The sequence below is a fragment of the Dendropsophus ebraccatus genome, chromosome 10 (genome assembly GCF_027789765.1).
Source record: "Dendropsophus ebraccatus isolate aDenEbr1 chromosome 10, aDenEbr1.pat, whole genome shotgun sequence".
Taxonomy (NCBI): Eukaryota; Metazoa; Chordata; class Amphibia; order Anura; family Hylidae; genus Dendropsophus; species Dendropsophus ebraccatus.
Genome location: NC_091463.1, coordinates 93,210,536 through 93,228,572, shown reverse-complemented (window position 1 = coordinate 93,228,572; position 18,037 = coordinate 93,210,536). Strand labels below are relative to the sequence as shown.

General features: G+C 46.7%; 1 protein-coding gene across 3 annotated transcripts in view; it reads left to right on the top strand.

The window, feature by feature from the left end:
* The window catches only part of LOC138766669 (class I histocompatibility antigen, F10 alpha chain-like), an 84,780-nt gene that overhangs the window by 40,497 nt on the left and 26,246 nt on the right, over nt 1-18,037 (top strand). Inside the window, exon 8 of one of the 3 annotated variants that reach the window (XM_069944285.1) lies at nt 353-2,885. The exons of the other annotated variants lie outside the window; for them this stretch is intronic. The gene's annotated coding sequence lies outside the window, so the exon portion shown is untranslated. Of the gene's footprint in view, nt 1-352; nt 2,886-18,037 lie in introns of those variants that run through there. 3 annotated transcript variants of the gene reach the window in all.

Below are 18,037 nucleotides of genomic sequence, written 5' to 3'. Positions count from 1 at the left end.
AATTATGTTTTCCGCTGAAGTATACGAGTTCTGCTCTTGGAGGTTTGTCTGTCAAAAAGCTTATTGACCGTTTCCAGCAACAACTAACATAACCGAGAGCAAAAATAAGTAAAGCGATATATAGTGATATAAATAATGTCTATGTATGAACTGTGAAGCATTGCTCAGATGTGGCCATGGCCTAAAACAATATGCTGGTTTTCACATTGATGTTGTAATAAAACTCATGTAGTGATAAATCCATAGATGATTGTTACTTCCCTCTGGTATAGAAGCTTATTCACCATCTATACATTATTGGATCAGTATAATGAGATCTGATGGGAACAATTTGTACTTTTTGTCTTTACAGAACTGGACAGGAGTCTTCTGGAATATAAAGAACTTCCTCTTTCCATCTGTCATTCTTTCATTTCATTGCAATTTAGAAGAAATCCTCCATAGGGTAGCTTCACACGTACCGGATCCGCAGCAGATTTCATTCTATGAGTTTGCAGTGAAATCCGCTGAGGATCCTGGTAGTGTGAAGCTGAATGGGTCACATGCACGCAGGAGAATTTTTATTCCGCTGCCTGTATGTGACCCGGCCCCTTTAACCTCCAGCATCCTGCTGCCCGCTGCCTTGGCATGAAGCATACATTACCTGGTCGGCTGTGTGAAGCTACCGGTTCCCCTAGCTCCCCATCAGCCAATCAGTGCACAGCAGCATTGATTGGCTGATGAGGAGCGAGGGGAGCCGAGAGCTTCACTGCAGCTTTGAGCAGGGAATGTATGCTCCGGGCCGGGGCTGCGGGATGCCGGGGCTTACATAAAGGGGCCGGCTTACATATCCCCAGTGGAATCAATATTGCGCTGTGGATATGTAGCCCCCATAGACCTTCACAGTACATGGATCCACAGTGCCTTCGCTGCAAACTCCGGTACGTGTGAAGGCACCCATATACAATAATGTCATTACCATTCAGCCTTGTCCTGGAATAAAAATGGCGGCTCACCATCACCCACAGATAAATCTCACATCATAAAAGAAAGTTTTTGCAACACCAAACTTTATAGATAGTCTACTAAGCTACTGAGCTGTGCACAGGTCCCGGTGATAGTCCTGAGGATGTGTGACATGATAGTGATAGAATAGGACCGGCTATGACCATATGTCCAACTAGAGTACATGGATGTGATAGGAGGAGGCCCCATACATGAGAGCCCCCTATATGACCCATAGAGGAGAGCTGCTGGGAAGAAGAGTCGCTACAGGGGAAATGTGTGACCACCCGCAGCTTCCCTGGTAATAATGGCCGATCACTGCTGGACCCGGGGCAGAACAGCCGAATCCTGGGAAAACTTCCACAAGTTAGACAATCCCCTCTAATAAGTCATCAATTAGGAAGATCTGATAGTAAATGACTAAACATCAGTAATAGATGTGTATATGGAGGTTTCTTCTAGTGTAGGATCAGACTGTCACATATTGCTGATTTCTCTTTACGTTTTCTTTGTGATTACAATAAGGATTTGGTATAAGACGTTACATCTTCCATAGTTATTCATAATTGCTTTATGCTTAGGACAAGATAAGTTTATATAACATATCGCTATAATTCACGCTTCTCACATTTACAGTCGCTTCTCTATTATCTATTATTTATCTATTAAATTTTGTTTAGTTTTGCAGATTTTTTAAAATCTCTTTGTGGGATATGATATGAGTATAGGAGACCTCACCCCGCACAGTAACACCTTGTATTCAGTCTGAGCTACAAGTCTCCGTTCTTACATATTACACAGGGTAATGTCTGCTGTACATAGACTTATTGGGAATCGTTCTTCATCCCTCCCCTCATGAAGCTGCGGAGATCCCAGAAGATCCAGATCACCATTGTCCACGCCACACTGATCCCTCATATCACATTTACATAAGGAAAACATTTTGGGGCCGTGTTATCCGGATGGTAAAAGTTTTATTACCGTCACTAAGAGGAACATAGTAACAGATGTGCAGATATAATACATCCTAAAGCTATGTTCACACTATGTAAGGCAGCAGACGTTATATGACATGGCCGTGTCAAAAATAGCCGCTGTCTTACACGTTCACCCAGCTGATACTGTAGTATCGGCCGGTTGAACATCATTTTATTTTGATTGGAATGCAGACACAGTCAGGTGCGCCCGCATTTCAATTGATCACAGTGTAAAGTATGGCTGGGAGCCATACTTTACACTGTGAGCTCTACAGCTGCTGTTCACCGAACTGTGGCCGTAGAAAATAGACCTCTCAATTATTTTCTGCGGCCGCAGTGAACAACGGCCATAGTGTATACAGTGTGTAAACACTACGGCCGTTGTTGCAGTTTCCAAATACAGTGTGGGAACTTGGCCTAATAGCTACCAATGCTAAAGATATTATGTGACACAACAAGCTGTCAGGACACCTCAGGTCTCTTCTCTAAATACAAGGAAAGTGTTACAGACAATCTCATCCGTCTCTTTTTGTGGCCGCTACTAAAGATGCATCAAGAACTGATCTATGTGACTCTGGCTCAACAGTCTGGACACCATGAAGACATCTGAGCACATTGTGACACTGTCCGCCATCTTGTTGGGCTCTTATAGAAGATTATATATATTACATTACACCAAGGAATTGTTTCCCAGTCATGATACTAATAAATATCTAAATGCTGAAACCTCGGCTTCAGGATTTTCTGCCACCAGGAGTTTGTGGTGTTTTATGTAAGAAGAATAATGATCCGTGTATGAGGAGATAACCCCGGGCTAGAATGGAAGGGTTTCTACTGTGCGGCCTGAGGTACATTGGTCTTACAGGATTTCCTGCTTATTCATCGTTTTATAATCATCAATAAAGAACATTGAGACCAATCTCACTATTGTCTTTTTCTGTTACTTTGTGGCGACTCTAATAATACAATGATTTCCTCAGAAAATACAATGGGGGAGGGTTACTATGAGTGTTTGGCCTGTATTGGTGGATTTCCCAGCATTTGTGCGGTGTTCTTCCTATTATAAATGTTACTGCTCCAGCGTATCTGTTCTGTGCGACTCCTACACCCAGAGGCTATGTTCACACTATGTATGTGTGCGGCTGTATTTTTTATGCGGCTGGAAATGTGCGGCTGAAACTACGGCCGTGGGAAAAAATAGACATGCGGCTGAAAACATACGGTCATTTACTTGGAAATCTGGTTCAACTAAAAAAAAACTAATAAAATCTTTAGAAAGTGATGCAAATGCAATGTCCGCACGGTGGACTGGAGGCTCTATTAGGGCCAGATAGGGTGCCGGTGGTGTTGTCAGGGGCAATAGTGTCACGGTGTTTTACTCCTACCTTAGCGGTCCTGGCTCTCCTAAGGGCCCGGGCGGTCGTCACAGTAATGAGGTGGTTGGTTTCCAGTGTTTGGAGACAATGAATAGACAGGGTGATATAACTGAGGGACTTTACTTTCTGGTTTACACAGTAATACAGCACATTGGAATGCTGTCACTCTCCAGTCAGGCTGCATGAAGTAAGCATTGGGTTCCCTCTGCCTTTTTAAAATAATTTAAAAAAACGCATAGGGTCCCCCCTATTTTCATAACCAGCCGGGTTAAAAACCAAACGACAGCAGCCTGGTAACACCAGGGTAGGAAGAGCCATTGGTTTAGGCCCTCCCCAGCCTAAATCTTACCAGCCTGCTGCCGCCCAGTCCAGGAGCGCCAATTTTGACGCTCCGGGACCACTGGCACCCGGCTCTTCCCAGTACCCCTGGTGGCATTGGGTACTGGGGTAATAATAGGGGGTTAGTGTTAGCCATTTTATACCGGCTAACACTAGGCCCCAACTTAGTAATGGATTCCGTCTATTAGACGGCTTCCACTACTAAGTCTATAAAGTAAAGAAATAAAGACAACACACAAGTGACATTTTTTTTAAATTCAAATAAAAACACCCCCACCCCCCTCATTGACCATTTTATTAAAAAAAAACACCAAACAACAAACATCGACGTAGTCCACGGAATCCGACGTAATCCACAGGATACCGATATCTGAAAAACAAAAAGGGAGAAACACACAAAAAACACACAAACAGGAGCTCAACACCCATCATTGTGAGCGGTGTTGTGCTTCTTACAGTATGCAGCATCTTTACAGATCGCTGCTTACAGTCTGGCCCCCAAGGGGTTAAGGGAGGATGTATTGCATCCCCCTTAACCCCCTGGGGGCCAGACTGATGTCAGACTGCACCCATCCCAGCAAGGAAGGGGTTAAGTGACCCCCCTTCCTTACTGGGAGGGGTGCAGTGCTGGGGAGGGGGTGGGGAGATCTGTATACTCACCCCGATGTGTCCTCTTCGCTGGTCCGCAGCACAATGAAGTCACTGTACTGCGGACCGGCTCAATATATGTGCGCTCAGCCGATCAGCCAATCAGCTGAGCGCACATATAATTCTAAATGTTTCTTCTAATAATGCTATTGTCATAACATAATTAGAAGAAACATTTGATGTTTTCATTAAAGTAAAGTGATGATTAGTACAGAAAGCTCTATTGCCGGCAATATGAATTAACGGCTTATGGAGTTTCCTGTACTAATTAATATTTAATTAATAAAACACATTTTCGTTGTAATAAAATCAGTTTTGTTGTTCAATAATTTAATTTAAACGGATCCATCATTGTGCAATTAAATATACTGTCAAAAAATAAATATATATATATAAATATACATTTATTTATATATATATTTATTTTAACAGTATATTTAATTGCACAATGATGGATTCGTTAGAATTAAATTATTGAACAACGAAACTGATTTTATTACAACGAAAATGTGTTTTATTAATTTAATATATTAATTATTAGAGGCATCGGCATTCTGCATCATTGCCGGCTATTTTTGAAGTACTCCGTACGGACCGCCTGCCAATCCACGGCCTTGAATTTGCACATTTCCAGCCGCAAACAATGGTCTTGTTCATTTTTTACGGGTCCGTTTACGATAGGGCCGTAGGTTCATACATAGTGTGCACTGTGCAGCCGTATATCGTATACTTTCCAGCGTACGCATGAACCGGAAAAATCCGGCCGATGATTTACCGCCCGCAATACAGCCGCACAGATACATAGTGTGAACCTAGCCCCAGGCTGTAGCAGTGTGTGGATTGGACATGGTTTAGTGTCTGTATAGTCACATGATTTATGATGTAAAGTCTCCTCCACCATCTGGCTCCTGTATATAAGTGCACCGGGTTATATATAATGGTAGCAGGACGGTTCTGATGTTAGGATATGTGGTAACTCCTGATGGTTCCTGATATAGCCAGTGTAAATCAGATGGTGCTGACTCTCCGGTGTGTCTTGTGACGTGTGAGGAAGGAGGCCGGAGGAGGATGCGCAGAACAGGAAAGGTAGGAGTCGTCTGCTCTCCAGATACCCCTGTATACTGAGCTGTGTATACATCAATATAACTAAAGTCACAATAAACGTTTCTAATTTCTAATGTTTTATGTTCACTTAGAGCAGCGTTTCCTGCTGTGTTTGTGTGTGTATATATATATATATGTGTGTGTGTGTATATGTATGTATATATAAATGTGTGTGTGTATGTACTGTATGTGTATATATATATATATATATATATACATATAATCCGCTGCTCATCCCCGCGCGCTCCCACATCCCTCTCACGTTCCATAGACTCCAATATATGCTCTGGTGGATTCCGCTGTCCGCCCAAGGAATTGACGAGGCAGATTCCGTAAGGAGTTTTCTGACAGAATTACTCTGTGTGCATATACCCTTTGGATGGGTTCACACTACTGAATCCGCACGGATAAGTTCAGTCGGATTCCGTCGCTTATACCCGCTCACAGCGTTGCGCATCTCTGCCCGTGCCATAGACACCATTCTATGGCCGTGCTGATTCCACCGTTCGCCAAAAGAATTGACATGTCAGAATGGTGTCTATAGCATAGGCAGAGATGCGCACCACTGAGAGCGGGTACAAATTATGGGATCCCACTGAACTTATCCGCGCAGATTCCGTAGTGTGAACCTACCCTTAAAATGAAAAACTGAAACACCTAATCATTCACCAGGTATATGTTAGTATAACCAATAGCACTGCCATACAGTAACCCTATAGTGATCAGATACATGGTCTACACAGACGCAGACTATAGAACAGAGCACATGACGTATCACAGGCAGAATCCAGGACTATTAGAAAGGATCTGTCCGCTCTCCTATCAGCTCATTCCTAACAATCAAGGTAAAAGTATTTCCACTATCTGCTATACAGAGAAAGCAAAGGCCCATGTTACTTCATCCTAAAATGATGGAATAACTCTGAGATATTCTTTCTTAGAGCCGTGTATTGTGCTGTCCCCCTGTTATTCCTCCTGGAAATCTATGAATAAACTGACTGATATCTTCCCCCTTGTCCCTACACACTAACCAATCCTCACTGACAGCATCACACTGTGCAAAAACACATCTTACTGACCAGAGGATCAGTCATAGTAACATCCAGAGGATCAGTCATAGTAACAACCAGAGCATCAGCCATACTATCGCCCAGGGGATCAGTCATAGTAACATCCAGAGCATCAGCCATAGTATCGCCCAGGGGATCAGTCATAGTAACACCCAGAAGATCAATCATAGTAACATCCAGTGGATCAGTCATAGTAACACCCAGTGGATCAGTCATAGTAACATCCAGTGGATCAGTCATAGTAACATCCAGTGGATCAGTCATAGTAACATCCAGGGGATCAGCCATAGTAATGCGATGCCCTGGCCCCTAGGGGCCACTCCGCAGTATACAGATGTTGTGAGGGTGCAGGAATCGGGGCAGCTGTAGGAGAATATTGTCACGGTGTAGGCACGAGGGTGCTACAGCTGGAAACCGGGCTCCTGACCATGCGGGATTACTGGGCATGCGATTCTTCGTTGTCCTTAGTCAGGGCACCAATGAACACACCAATGCCAAGGTTCAGAAACAACGGTAGTTGTGTATTTATTGTAACGGTGGTAACTAGTAGTAACAGTCTCTCCGGATGCAACCGGGAATAAGGCAAACTTGGATAAAGCAGAGTAATGGGTGATGCTGCAATAGGCTGTGAGAGTAGCGTGCTGAATGATGGGAGTAGTAGTGATACTGAAGTAGAGATGCTGGGTGGAATGAGACTTGAATGAAATACTTGCTGTTGGTGATTTGAGAAGATGATGATGATGAGAGGAACTGAAGAATGACTGAAGAATCGACACCCAGATGAGGATCTTGAGACTTGAGACAGGAACACAGCCAGTGGACTGAAGCAGCAGAGCACAATACAGGCCCCTCTCCTTAGCAGGGAGAGAGAGGACAGACACAACCTATTCCCTCTGATGGTGGGGAATAGACTGAGGTAGGACAGGAAGTCACATGGTAAGCCAGCCAAAAGCTCAATGACCATTGGTGTTACCATGGAAGCAGGGCACAGTCACGTGACATCCAGCCATTGCATCATCACACCACTAGGCATATGCAGAGGAATATACATGAGAAATACCATCCTTGAACACTAGGTGGCGACATAATACCATTAGACACTGATACTTGAATATCTATGCAATGAATGACAGACATGGCAGACCTGAATACTGCAGGGGTGACACAATACACGCAGTTTGCAGTGGACCATAGGTTTCCGGAACAGAACTGTTTATACTGAAAGTGTGAGCATGAGAAATGGCTATTCCGGGACACTGCATACCTCCCTACTAGAAATGAGCCGACCTCGGCGAACCACAAGCTGAGGTAGATGTGGCCGAATGAACATAGAGGACCAGGACAACAGGACAAGAGGAAGGAATGTTAGTGTGAATGAATGTGTAGATGTGTGTTTCCCACGCTCAAGGCACAGGTGACAAGAGAGAGAGAGAATGAAAACCCTAGTGGCAGGACTTCACCTAGGGGTGCCTAACGTACTCTGGTTACAGGTAGTTAGTGCGTGGACCATCTGACATGGAAGTCAGGACAACTTAACTGCTGGCGGGCGACCCTCCATATTCCACTCAGTTTGACAGTAGGTTTCCTGTATAAAGTGTTACCCTACTGGAGGAGAATTGTGAAGACCTGTGTATTCCCTTGGCGTGTTTGTGAAATGTCTTGGACACCTGGAAGAGAAAGAATAAAATAACAAAAGCAAGCATACAGTTTTGGGATCCCTCATACACACAAGCAAGCATGCAGCACAAGCACTCAATAGGCCAAACACACGAAAAGGCATCCAAGGTGCAATGTGTATGGACAAGTGTAAATGTTGGAGTATTACTATGTGTAGCAACTACTATGTTGAGACAAGACAGAGGTGAACAAATACTGGAAACAAAAAGGAAGGGAAATACAAAAGACAACAAATACTGCGAGGTTCTGAGGAGAACTGGCTCACATAATCTTTCCAGCTGTAGATATGACAATAATACACAATGAGATTATGCATGGAGAAAATAGAAGATCCTTCTGAAAAATACACTCTTTAGAAAATACACTTGTAGAAAATAGACTTTTGACTATTGAAGTGCAATACTGAAATGCAATAATAAACCTCTGACAATCACATACTCTGGAAAATTCTTTAGGAAGGAATGGATAAGTGTCTCTGTGTGGTAGAGTCTCTTTAGGCAATATACACCATCGTCCATGTAAAGGCTCTGGGACAGGCACTGTAGAACAGTTTAGGCACTGAGTGTCCATCAGCACATAGCTGGTTAGTACAGGGAACTTGATCAGGAGGACCAGGCACGAACCTTGAACGTTGCATAACAAAACGGTGAAACAGCACAAAACAGGAACAGTTCAAGGACTTTGGTCTCTGTAGCGGATTGGTAGTGTTCCCCGAGTTGAGCGCTCAGACCGTCTCAGCATGAGGTTGGCTTCATGAGTAACTTGCTCTGGAACAGATTGGGGATCATTGACAGCAGCTGGTTGAGGAGAAGGGACCGCAGGAGGCGGAGCCGCAGGAGGCAGGACAACTGGAGTGCTCATCGGAATCCCCTGATAGCCAACAGCCATGAGGAATGGTTCAGTTTGGAGCATATCTTCAAGAGAGACCGGTTTAGATGGAGCCTCTGGAACTGGCGGAAGTGCCTGTACAGGTGCTGGACAGAATGCTGTGAGGCCTTGTAGATCCTCTCTTACACAGCACTTTATCCTATTCCGGTGTACAGTTTGAGGGGCCAGACCTGGCTTCTTGACCTCATACACATCAGTCTCTGGATAGGGAATAGCAGAAATGACATAGGGCTCAGGCTCCCATAAACTTTCCAACTTGTGAGTGCGGTGATACTTCTTTAGCCAGACTCTGTCCCCCACTCTTAGTGGTGTGGCATGCGCCCCTTGATTATAAGCATCTTCCTGACGCTGGTGGGCCTCTCCCATCTTCTGGTCGACAATCTCTCGGGCGTCTTGAATCCTCCTCTGATGCTCCTGGACCCAGTCGGTATCAGGCAGAGGGTTGACAGTGTCAGTTACTTGAACTCCCAGCGCGCGGTCTTGAGGAAGCTGACCTTGGCGCCCAAACATCAGATAGAAAGGGGAGTAGCCCGTAGAGCAATGGGTGGTGTTGTTGTAGATCTCCACCAGCTCATCCAACAGGTGAGGCCATTCCACCCGCTTGGCCACTGAAGCTGTTCTGAGCATATTGATGAAAACCTGGTTGATTTTCTCACAGAGACCATTGCCTTGCGGGTGATAGGCTGTGGTACGAAGCTTTTTGCACTCGTGGTAGGTGCACAGCTCATGGAAGAGTTGAGATTCGAAAGCCGGGCCTCGGTCTGTGAGCAGAGACTCAGGACAGCCGTAGTGTTTCACATACTCCTTGTAGAAAGTGATGTCTGTGGTCCTTGCAGTCAAGTCTCGGACGGGTACCACGACTACCCACTTGGAATAGTGATCGACCATGGTCAGGGCATATGTGTATCCACATCTCGTTGGGGACAACCTCACATGGTCTAAGGCAACGAGCTGATTTGGCCGGTGGGACACAATGGAATGCAAGGGGGCTCTAGCCTCTCTTCCTCCCGCCTTGGAGATGTTACAGGCGGGGCATTCAGCACACCAGTTCTCAATGTCAGCCCGCATCCCGATCCAATAGAACCGCTGACGGATGGTCGCCTCAGTCTTATGGACCCCGAAGTGGCCGGAACGGTCGTGGTAGGCATCCAACACCAATTTGGCATCTCGCCGGGGAATCAAGATCTGATGGCATCGCTCTCCAGAGACGGGGTCCAATGAATTCCTCAGAAGTAGGCCCTTATGGAGGAAGAGACGATTCCTCTGCCTCCAGAGACGCCTCAGTTCAACGTCTGGATAGGGCCTCTTGATTCTCATGGGGACTCTCCCAGTAGACAAGTAGTCGTAGATTTCCCCCAAGACTCTGGACTCATTCTGGATGGTTTGCCATCGGGACAAATCTTGATAAGGCCCCGGGTCAGGGGACGCCTCGCCCACTTTGACCGCCGTGGTAGTACTCTGGGTAGCGAACCTCTGATAGAAAGGAGGCATCTCCACATCTTCCCAGTCGTCATCCTCCGGGGCTTCCTCCCCTCTAGGCAATCGAGACAGGTCAGCATTCACATTGGCCTTGCCGCTTCGATACTTGATCTCGAAGTTGAAATTGGCCAACCTAGAGGCCCAACGCTGTTCCAGAGCGCCCAGTCGCGCGGTATTGAGGTGAGCTAGCGGGTTGTTATCTATATAAACAGTGAATGGCGTAGCCGCCAGGTAATCTTTGAACTTTTCCGTGACGGCCCACACCAGCGCAAGCAACTCCAATTTGAACGAGCTGTAGTTACTGTCATTCTTCTCAGCACCTCTTAAACTTCGGCTGGCATAGGCAATCACTCTTTCTTGGTTACCTTGGACTTGAGACAGGACAGCCCCGAGGCCTTGGAAGCTGGCGTCTGTGTAGAGACGGAAGGGCTGGCTATAGTCAGGGTAAGCCAGGATGGGAGGCGAGATCAACAGGGCCTTCAGGGTTTGGAACGCCGTCTCCTGACGTTCAGACCACTCTATGGGTAGCCGTCGATTATAGTTCTCTCGGGGACAGCCACGGAGTAGTTCATTGAGTGGTTCAGCCACCTGGGCGAAGTGGGGTATGAAGCGGCAGTAATAGCCCGCAAACCCAAGGAAGCTTCTCACCTCCTTCACCATCTTGGGAATGCCCCAGCTTTCCACAGCCGAAATCTTCTCGGGGTCAGGTTGTATCCCCGCGGCACTGACGACATGGCCCAAATAGTTCACCTGCGGCTTGAGGAGATGGCACTTCGACGGTTTAATCTTGAGGCCATGGTCAATAAGAACTTGAAACACTTCGGCTAAGTGATGAATATGGTCCTCATAAGTGCGAGAGTAGACAATGACGTCGTCCAGGTAGAGCAATACACTTTGGAAGTTGACGTGACCGAGGCACCTCTCCATTAACCGCTGGAATGTGGCAGGGGCATTGCAGAGCCCAAACGGCATACTGGTGAACACATAGAGTCCCATGGGGGTAGTGAATGCCGTCTTCTCCCGGTCTTCCGGAGCCATGGGCACCTGCCAATACCCACTGGTGAGATCCAACGTGGAGAAGTAGGCAGCTAAACCCAGAGCAGCAATAGATTCCTCTATACGAGGCAGCGGATAGGCATCCTTGTGAGTAATGGTGTTCAGCTTCCGGTAGTCAACACAGAATCTGATGTTGCCGTCCTTCTTTTTAACAAGAACAATAGGGGCAGCCCACGGACTTTGGCTCTCCTGGATGACATTGGTGTCCTTCATTTCTTGGAGCAGTCTCTTCACCTGCTGATAGCTGGCAGGCGGAATAGGCCGGTGCTTCTCCTTGATAGGAGGATGATCTTTGGTGTTGATTCGATGCTGGACCAGACCAGTTTTACCAAAGTCAAGTGAATGCTTGCTGAAGGCCTCGTGATGGCGCTTGGCAACTTTGAGTACCCCCTGGACATACTCGATTGGGGTGTTGGCATCTCCAATGTTGAGGGCATCCCACCAAGGAGCGCGGGACTGTTGGGATTCTCCTGATGATGTTCTAATCGACCTCTGGTGGGCAATAGTCTCTTCACTTATGAGGTCCTCAGGGTCGAGTTGGTGAAGCATGGCAACCGTAGTAAATTTAGGTAAGTCGACTGAAGATGTACTGAGGTTGACCAGCCGCACCGGAACCTGACCATTGGTGACGGTCACTAGACTTCGGGCAGCCATGACAAGGGGTTGTCCCTCAATCTCAATGGAATCCAGTAGAGCCTCGTAGTCGGCGTTGTCTAGGCCCGGTCGAGCCCTGCACCAGATAAGGGTCTCGCTGTTAGCTGGGATAGTGATGGGGCGAGCATCTTTAGTACGGACACGGCAAATCTCCCCACGGTGATTGACAAACCTCTGCTGAGCGGTGAGCGCTTTGATAGTCTTATGGATGGCTTGTCTGTAGGGGGAAGAAGCTTGAGACAGAGAGTTATGCAGGGCAGCAACTAATTCAGAGAATACATGGCGAATGACATTAATGCCCAAGACTGTAACACCACTGTCCCCTTGAGCCTCAGTGACTATAACACCCTGCTGGACTAACCTCCGGTTACCAATGCATATAGTGGGTTCCCAGTACCCTAGTTGTGAGATAGGCCGACCATTACTAGCAATCAGCTTTAACCTGGCCTTCTCCACTGGACACAACACCCTGCGGTCCCAATGTGCGTCAAAAACATGTTTGGGGATGGTGGTAACCTGGGACCCAGTGTCCACCAAGGCCTCGAGAGGCACACCGTCTATCCATAGAGTCACATGCGGGCATTGCAATAGGAATTTTGAGAGCCATTGTGACTCCTGCGGGCCTGTGATCCTACCTCCCGGGTGTTGGCCCTCGGACCCGGGGGGTGGCCCGTTTAATTGAAAGCACTGGGATTGGTAGCGTCCATGCCGCCGACAATAGTCACAGTAGGGCCGCTCTCGTGGTGTGGCCCTGTGAGGCATGGAGGGGGCAGAGCGTGGATGCCTGGGAGGTGACTCTAGGGACAGGTCCTGACTGGAGGTAGAGCGGGAGGAGGAGATGGATGAGGTCCCCTTTAGCTCTTGAATGGCTTGACATAGAGAGCTGACTACGTGAATAAGGAGGTCAGGAGTAACCAGGGGGCTGGTGAGAGAAGCTTGCATGGCCTGAACAGCAGGAACAGGTGAAATAGCAGGCGTGGGGACAGGCCCAGGGGTCACACCTGTCAGTACTGGCTGACTCGAGGTCGGGGGAGAGTTATGCAAAAGAGGAGTCCGTGGAGCCTCATTGAAGAGTCTCAAAACACAGGACTAGCCAGATATCCCTCTGGGAAGGACCCAGCCAAGTGGCAGCTCCTGTTAGGAAACCACCAAATCCACCATATTAAGTGGCCCTATAAGTCAGTGTAATGACAAGGGATAAACCAAGGCTAGGTAACCATCCACAGACAGCTGTTTCGGGGTGTTGCCCCTCATCAGTGTGGAGCAGGATTCTGGCTAGGTGGGAGCAATGCATACTTTTGCATACTCATGTTTCCCAGGGGGCAATGCACCTAGGACTTCACTGCATTGAGCGCTTTCATTAGCAGCCGGCAGTGTTGTCATTTGGCTGTTCTCCCTGAGTTCAGCAATCTGTTTCTCTTATGGGGGAGAGTTATGGCAGGGAGAGTCAGTTCTGATTACCCTCAGAGCCAGGGTTTTGAAATCCAGGAAGGACATACTAGGGTTCTGCGCAGCCAACATGCGCAACTGGCTTTGAATGAGCCTAGAGTCTATGCCCTCTATGAAGCGGTCGGTGATTATGTTTTCTGCCGCAGAGGGGTCAATGACATCCACCTGTTGTAGGGCCCGATAGGCAGACTGGAGGGCAAGGGCATAGTCTCTCAGGGTCTCACCTGGTTTCTGGCGCCGATCATAGAACTGGAGGCGAACTTCTGTGGGGGACTGCACCTCAAATTCCCTCCGGAGGCGATCAAGAATCTGCTGCACCCCGGCTTTCTCTGTAGCAGGCCATGACCGAACCTCCTCGGCAGCAGGGCCTTCTAGTTGTCCGAGTAGGAGCTGTACCTGCTGAGTAGGGGAGAGAGAAACCAGTTCTAGAGTACGTGAAATCTTTTCTTTAAAAGCAGCCAAGGTGTGGGGCTCTCCCTTATAGCTGGGCAGGTGATTGGGCCCAATGAAAAACGGCACCCCAGCGACACTAGCAGGTGCAAGGGGGGCAGCTGGAGGAGCAGGTGCGCCGGTGGATGAGGGGGGGGGGACTGTTTGACCCGCCGACGGCGTCATCCTCTGAGCTGGACATGCTGGGGAACTCTCACTTAACTGGCTGCCCCAGCGCGGCAGACGGGATCCTTGGATGAGCTGCACAAGCGGTCTGGACGACTGGCGTTGAGCTGAGATGACCGCGGCAGGAGCAGCAGGCTTGCAGGATACAGCGGTGGAGCGGGCGGAAGCTGGGCCCGGCGACTTCCGGTAAGCGCAGCGGGGATCTTCTTCCCCCCGGCAACAGAGACAATGGCGGAAGGGCCGGGGGCGGAGCTTGAGCGGTGCGCGCGCGCGCGGGAACCTGGGGAATGCGGCCTTAACCCCTTCCTGGGCCGCCGGGACAGGTACAAAGTCTCTTTGGGATTGCGGCACAGACTTGGGGACACAATGCAAACGATAATCCTGCTCGTGACGCCAGATGCGATGCCCTGGCCCCTAGGGGCCACTCCGCAGTATACAGATGTTGTGAGGGTGCAGGAATCGGGGCAGCTGTAGGAGAATATTGTCACTGTGTAGGCACGAGGGTGCTACAGCTGGAAACCGGGCTCCTGACCATGCGGGATTACTGGGCATGCGATTCTTCGTTGTCCTTAGTCAGGGCACCAATGAACACACCAATGCCAAGGTTCAGAAACAACGGTAGTTGTGTATTTATTGTAACGGTGGTAACTAGTAGTAACAGTCTCTCCGGATGCAACCGGGAATAAGGCAATGTTGAATAAAGCAGAGTAATGGGTGATGCTGCAATAGGCTGTGAGAGTAGCGTGCTGAATAATGGGAGTTGTAGTGATACTGAAGTAGAGATGCTGGGTGGAATGAGACTTGAATGAAATACTTGCTGTTGATGATTTGAGAAGATGATGATGATGAGAGGAACTGAAGAATGACTGAAGAATCGACACCCAGATGAGGATCTTGAGACTTGAGACAGGAACACAGCCAGTGGACTGAAGCAGCAGAGCACAATACAGGCCTCTCTCTTAGCAGGGAGAGAGGACAAACACACAACTTGTCTCCTGAAGGTGGAGGACAAGACTGAGGTAGCACAGGAAGTCACATGGTAACCCAGCCAAAAGCTCGATGACCATTGGTGTTACCATGGAAGCAGGGCACAGTCACGTGACATCCAGCCATTGCATCATCACACCACTAGGCATATGCAGAGGAATATACATGAGAAATACCATCCTTTAACACTAGGTGGCGACATAATACCATTAGACACTGATACTTGAATATCTATGCAATGAATGACAGACATGGCAGACCTGAATACTGCAGGGGTGACACAATGCACGCAGTTTGCAGTGGACCATAGGTTTCCGGAACAGAACTGTTTATACTGAAAGTGTGAGCATGAGAAATGGCTATTCCGGGACACTGCAGTAACATCCAGTGGATCAGTCATAGTAACATCCAGGGGATCAGTCATAGTAACATCCAGTGGATCAGCCATAGTATCACCCAGGGGATCAGTCATAGTAACATCCAGGGGATCAGCCATAGTATCACCCAGGGGATCAGTCATAGTAACATCCAGGGGATCAGTCATAGTAACATCCAGGGGATCAGTCATAGTAACATCCAGGGGATCAGTCATAGTAACATCCAGGGGATCAGTCATAGTAACATCCAGGGGATCAGTCATAGTAAAACCCAGGGGGAGATTTATCGAAGGGTGTAAAATATAAGCTGATGTAACCTGCCCACAGCAACCAAGTTACACCAGTCTATATGTTACACCCTGTTATAAATCTGGGCCATAGATGCTATTTATGCCCGGGTCACACAGAGCAGCTACTGGTCCTGTCACAGAAAACTCCATGCAGGCCGGGCCTTATTCTAACGTTTCCAGGAGGAATAATAGAGGAGATGCGGCAGCCATTACTATAGCAGACAGGTGAGGAGATGCGGCAGCCATTCTATCATCCAGTTATTACTACATGAAATATTCTAGTGTAAGAACTCAACCTAACAGTACTGTTAGGAAGACGGGTGTACAGCGAGTGCACTACTTGGCACCAAGAACCAGCAAATATGAGTAATAGAGGTAGTAGGCTCTCTAGCGTAACTCCCCTTAAATTATCCAAGTTAATATGTATAGTCTTAGATATATATCGTTTCTGGTTATATCATAAATAAGTGATTCTAATAAGTCAGAATTGTGTATAGAGATAAATAATTTTTATATTCATAAGATGAAACAAATAAAAAATAAAATTCACCAGTGAAAAATACAAGCAAAATTAAAAAACACACCTGTATCAAGATTCATAAGGCTCTATAGGCATATATATCAGTATATATCTTCATAGTATGATAATCACAGGAGTATATATATTAAAATTCTTAGTGTAAAACACATATAAAAAACATAGCAAAGCTTGAAGGATGTTTCATTAAAAAAAAAAAAAAAAAAAAAAGGTATCTTTGTGTAGTATATTTCATAAACGACTATTTTTCATAAACGATTATAGCAGTACAATCTTGTCCATATGAGACTCTGCAGGGCCCTTGCAGGTCGCAGTGGTTTGTAGTCACTGTGCTTATGGTAAGTATAGAACTGTTCCTCTGTTAGTTGATTTGAGATATATTATATCACTTATTCTCGTATATGCAGAGGTAATACAGTTAAAATAGAATAAAAGCGGTGAAAGTCCACCTCTCACCAGTCCCAAGTCTCTGTGTTTGCAGGATCTGCGGCTGCAGTTACTGAGGAGCATGTAGATGGATATGGAACTTCTCCTGCTCAGAGATCCTTCATTCGGGAGGTTCTCCCCAGAGTATTCCACACAGATCTTGTCTCTCACATTTGTGGAGCTTCAGGAGGTATGTTTCATGTCTGATTGCCTCTTCCAATGTGGCTGGGTGCTCAGATCTGAAGTGCGGACTGGTGATATATTTTGCACAATGCGTCTTTCTGCTATATATAACGTTGCAACTCTTATTAGACGCTTTTCAGAACGATACTCCGTTCTTTCCTCAGTAATATGTTGCAAATACTTTGCAACATATTACTGAGGAAAGAACGGAGTATTTTACGGAGTCTAAGAATTTTAATATATATACTCCTGTGATTATCATACTATGAAGATATATACTGATATATATGCCTATAGAGCCTTATGAATCTTGATACAGGTGTGTTTTTTAATTTTGCTTGTATTTTTCACTGGTGAATTTTATTTTTTATTTGTTTCATCTTATGAATATAAAAATTATTTATCTCTATACACAATTCTGACTTATTAGAATCACTTATTTATGATATAACCAGAAACGATATATAAGACTATACACATTAACTTGGATAATTTAAGGGAAGTTACGCTAGAGAGCCTACTACTTCTATTACAGTTATTACTACAGCAGACAGGTGAGGAGATGCGGCAGCCATTACTATAGCAGACAGGTGAGGAGATGCGGCAGCCATTCTATCATCCAGTTATTACTACAGCAGACAGGTGAGGAGATGCGGCAGCCATTACTATAGCAGACAGGTGAGGAGATGCGGCAGCCATTCTATCATCCAGTTATTACTACAGCAGACAGGTGAGGAGATGCGGCAGCCATTACTATAGCAGACAGGTGAGGAGATGCGGCAGCCATTCTATCATCCAGTTATTACTACAGCAGACAGGTGAGGAGATGCGGCAGCCATTACTATAGCAGACAGGTGAGGAGATGCGGCAGCCATTCTATCATCCAGTTATTACTACAGCAGACAGGTGAGGAGATGCGG